The sequence below is a fragment of the Mus caroli genome, chromosome 5 (assembly GCF_900094665.2).
Source record: "Mus caroli chromosome 5, CAROLI_EIJ_v1.1, whole genome shotgun sequence".
Classification (NCBI taxonomy): Eukaryota; Metazoa; Chordata; class Mammalia; order Rodentia; family Muridae; genus Mus; species Mus caroli.
In genome coordinates this window covers 47,724,698-47,729,796 of record NC_034574.1, presented here as the reverse complement: position 1 = coordinate 47,729,796, position 5,099 = coordinate 47,724,698, and positions in this window count along the sequence as shown.

Here is a 5,099-nt window from a genome sequence, read left to right as displayed (position 1 = left end):
TTGATAGCCTTGGAGTTGAGTTTTGTGCAGGGTGATAGCATGGATCTATTTGCATTTTTCTACATGTAAACATTTAGTTTGACAACTACGATCTGTTGAAGATGCTGTCTTTCTTCCAGTGTTTATTGCTGGCTTCCTTATCAAGAATCAGGTGTCTATGCATGTGTGGATTTATGTTTGGGTCTTCAATTAAATTTCATTGATAAGCATGTCTGTTTTATGCCAATACCATGCAGATTTTTATTACTAAAGCTCTGTAGTACAACTTGAAATTGGAAATAGTGAGACCTCCAGTAGTTCTTTTATTGTGAAGATTGTTTTAGCTATCCAGATTTTGTTTTGTTTCTCCATATGAAATTGAGAATTGTCTTTTCAAGATCAATGAAGAATTGTGTTGGAATGTTGATGAGGATTTCATTGAATCTGTAGATTGATATTTTTGGTTGGAAGGCCATTTCTTTTCTTTTGGGGGGGTTCTTGTTTTTTATTGGATATTTTCTTTATTTACAATTCAAATGTTATCCCCTTTACTGGATCACCCCCGCAACCCCCATCCGATCCTCCCTCCCCCTGCTTCTATGAGGGTGGGTGCTTCTGCACCTACCCACCCACTCCCACCTCCTGGCCCTCAGTTCCCCTGCACTGGGGCAACTATCGATGGAAGGTCATTTTTTTTAATTAGATATTTTCTTTATTTACATTTCAAATGCTATCCTGAAAGTTCCCCATACCCTCCCACCCCTGCCCTGCTCCCCTACCCACCCACCCCCACTTCTTGGCCCTGGCATTCCCCTGTACTGAGGCATATAAAGTTTGCAAGACCTAGGGGCCTCTGGAAGTCATTTCTAATATGTTAATCCTACCCATCCATGAACATGGAAGATCTTCCCATCTTCTGATATTTTACTACAGTTTCTTTCTTCATAGACTTGATGTTTTTGATTTACTCAAAGAACCAACTCTTTGTTTCATTGAGTCCTTGTCTTGTTCCCATTGTTTCTAATTTATTGGTCTCAACCCTTAGTTTGATTATTTCCTGCCATCTACTTCTCTTATGTGTGTGCTTCTTTTTGTTCTAGAGCTTTCCAGTGCTGTTAGTTGCTTATATAAGATCTCTCTGTGTCTCTGTCTCTGTCCCTGTCTCTCTCTGTCTCTCCCTCCCTCCCTCCCTCCCTGCCCCCCCTCTATCTAATGCAGGCACTTAGTGCTATGAACTTTCCTCTCTGCTCTGCTTTCATTGTGTCCCATAAGTTTGTCTATGCTGTGTCTTCATTCTCACTGAATTTTAGAAAGTATTTTCTTTATTTCTGTCTTGACCCATTTTTCATTCAGTAGAGAGTTGTTCAGTTTTTGTGAGTTTATAAGCTTTCTGTGGTTCCAGTTGTTGATATCTAGCTTTAATCTGTGGTGGTCTCATAGGATGCAGGGAATTATTTCAGTTTTTCTGTATCTGTTGAGGTTTGTTTTATGTCCAAGTATGTGGTCAATTTTTGAGAAAGTTCCACGATGTTCAAAGAAGAAGGTATACTGTTTTGTATTTGGGTGAAATGTTCTATAAATATCTATTAGTTTCATTTGGTTTATAACATTCTTTAGCTCCAGTATGTCTTTGTTTAGTTTTTGTCTGGATCATCTGTCTATTGATAACAGTGGTGTACTGAAGTCTCCCACTATCTTGTGTGAGGTTCAATATGTGATTTCAATATGTATTTCTTTGACAAACTTGGGTGCCCTTGTGCTTGGGGCATTGAAATATCATCTTAGTATGTTTTTCCTTTGGCAAATTTGGAGTATTCTCCCATTAGTCTTGCTTTGAAGTCTTTTTAGTTACATATTATAATGGTTACATCACATTGCTTCTCAGGTCTATTTACTTGGAATATCTATTTCCAACCCTCTACCCTGGATTAATATCTATCCTTGATATTGAGGTGTGTTTCTTGGATACAACAGAAGGATGGATCCTGTTTTCACATCCATTCGGTTAATCTGTGTCTTTTTATTGGGAATTGAAACCACTGATATTGAGAGATATCAATGACCAATGATTATTGGGTCCTGTTATTTTGGTGGTGGTGGTAATGCTGCTGCTGCTAATGGTGGTGGTGATGGTAGTAGTGATGTGTGTGTGTGCGTCCCTTGTTTTGATTTTGCTGGCATGAGATTATTTATTTCCTGCATTTTTGTGGGTGTAGTTAATGATAGGTTGGACTTTTCCTTCTAACACCTTCTGTAGGGCTATATTTGTAGACAGATATTGTTTAATTTTGGCTTTATCATAATATCTTATTTCTCCATCTATAGTGATTGAAAGTTTTGCTGGGTACAGTTGTCTGGGCTGGTATCTGTGGTCTCCTAGAGTCTACAGCACACCTCTCCAGGCCTTTCTGGTTTTTAGAGTCTCCATTGAGAAGTCAGGTGCAATGGCTGGATGTTTCCTGTTTCACTGGCTTGTTCAGCTGGTGAGACTTGGGGTTGGGGTGGGGGTGAATCTCAGGAGAAGCAGGAGATGTATGGGTCTGCCTTCAGACCATTTGTTATACTGGAAGAAGCTGCCCTTGGATGACAGAAGGTGACTGCTACTGGGCTTAGGGTCTGGAATAAAGTGAGTGAATGAGGTGGGGGTTAGGAGAGGACACACTGTGGGGTCCACAGGAAATGTGGGCAGGGGTGATGGAAGGCTGCAGCTGGTGTTCTCTTGTAGTACTGGGGATGAGACTGGGAGACTGGATTTAAAGGGGAGGAGAGAGTGATGAATATCTTCAGTTTACTTTCCTGTTTACCTTTCTGCTTAATTGGTAAGGTCTCAGTGAATGCCTACTGGCGTTGGAAGCTAGGATAATAGGATGCATTGGGGGAAGGAAGAGCAAGAGAGAGAATCTTTGTGATCCCTTGGGGATGGGGTCAGACAAAAATTTTTTTAAAAAGGAGACCACAGCAGGTTTTCTGCTACAGAGCTGGATATAAGACTCTACATTATTAATTTTTAAATATTAGAAGATAATGGGATTTTATTAAACTTAGAGATTCAATCTTAAAAATGTTAGAAACATGATTAGTAAGAAAAAATGTGGGATTCTGCAGCTAAGTAATAGTATTTCCACCTATTCTTCTTGAAAATTCATAATGCCTTCTCCCATAAATGGATAGACCCAGGGTCACTACTGGCACCCCCCATTTCAAAGATAATAATAGAACTTGGAACATGATGATTTTCTGTCTGAGAGCAATTATTTCCTCAGTCCATTCCTTGACTTGAATAAATCTTACTAAGCTTTGAAATGCATATGTGTTTACTCAAGCCACTATTACTTCCCTGGACAGACAGGAGCTGAGTCCATTTCCTGCCTTTAGCACATTAATAACTTGGCCAGAAAGATTATGGTATTAATAAGTGAAAAATACTTAGAGGAATTAAGTTTAAACTTGAATAAGATTCCTGCTTAGACACTATAAATGGGAAAACATTCCAATAGAACAGTTTGTGAGTCTTGAGCTTGTGGCTTATGCTCATAAAGTTAGATATCAAAATTTCCTATTCACTAATTGTGTGATCTTAGGTACTTGTCTAAGGTCTGTGTGCCTTGGTTTTCTCATCTATAAAATGGGTTTCCTACCTTATTAGGTTACTAGGAAAATTATCTGAGACACTGAACCTCAAGTGCTTCATGGTATGTCTTGTCCTTCATAGGCCTCCGAAAATGTTTGAACCAGTACTTTTCAAACTTGGGTGTGTATTTGGATTTCTGAAAGAAAGTGATTAAAAATTCAAAGACTGGGAACTTAGTCTAGCTCAGTGATCCCAGGCTTTCATGTTCAATATTAGGTTCCTATCTGATAGTGGTACACATTGATTGAAAATCACCAGTGGAAACATCCACAATAAATTTTTCTTAATCTTTTTTTTTTTAATGTTCCAAACATTGTGCTCAATGCCAAGGGCAGATACGAATGTATCTGTTACTGTTCATCTACAAGAACCAGACACCACTTTTTAAACAGAAGAACATTGGGAAAGACTGTTTAAACACTTAAAACAAAATAGTTGGAAGAGCTCAGAAAGTTCTAGACCCCGTCTGTAACTGGTGCCTTGAAGGCCCCCCAGAGTGGCCTACCAAGGCAGCTGCTACTTCTGCCACAAGCAATGAAAGGAGGGGATGACCACCATCAGGAACTGCTGAGTTTGGGGACACCCTGCTTAGTTGCCGTCTAATGAACCTGAGTTCACCTGGACCACTGTCTCGAAGCCTTTGGGACACTCATAGCTGGGAACCAGGCATCACAGTCTTCTGCAGGAAAACCCTCCTGACTGTGCTCATTGCAACAGCACTTGCAGCAGCTGGAAACGGTTCCTTCCTGCACCTCAACCCTCCACATCTCTTATGAGCTTACCTAATAGGGAATCAAATTAACATCTGGAGACAGGGCAGGGGACAATTAAAGCTCTCAGATAGTAGGAAGGAAACACTGGGATAAAGTCAGAAAAGATACTGTCATAGTCACAGTAGATAAATGTAGTCTGTTAAAGCCACAACAAACAGGATGTCCTAAACAACAGAAAACTGTTTACCCAAACTTTGCAGGCTAGAAACCCAAGGTCTTGCTGCTACAGTTTCTCCTGGATTCTCTCTCCTCTTTGGTTTGAACATGCTGCGTTCTCACTGTGTCTTCTGTGAGCACAAAAGCTTGAAAAGGCTCAGAAAAGCGCACATCTCTTTTCTCCTTATGAAGACACTGTTCCTTTTTTTTGTTTTTGTTTTTTTAACTGAAGTATTTATTTATTACAGGTATAGAGATTTAGTTATTATAGGTATAAAGTCCAAAGTTAAATGCCTTCCTGCTGTCTCAGATCTTACAGGGTGAGATCATGCCAGAAGAAGGACCTGTATTCATCCTTCATTGGGAATCTACTCCCTAAAGAACACACCTGTTCCCACAGTATTGGCATTAATCAAAGTATAAACTTCTACAGTGTACCACTAAGAAATCAAGAGTTTAACATATGTGGGATTGCAAGCTTGTACAACCACTCTGGAAATCAGTCTGGCGGTTCCTCAGAAAACTGGACATAGTACTACTGGAGGATCCAGCAATACCTC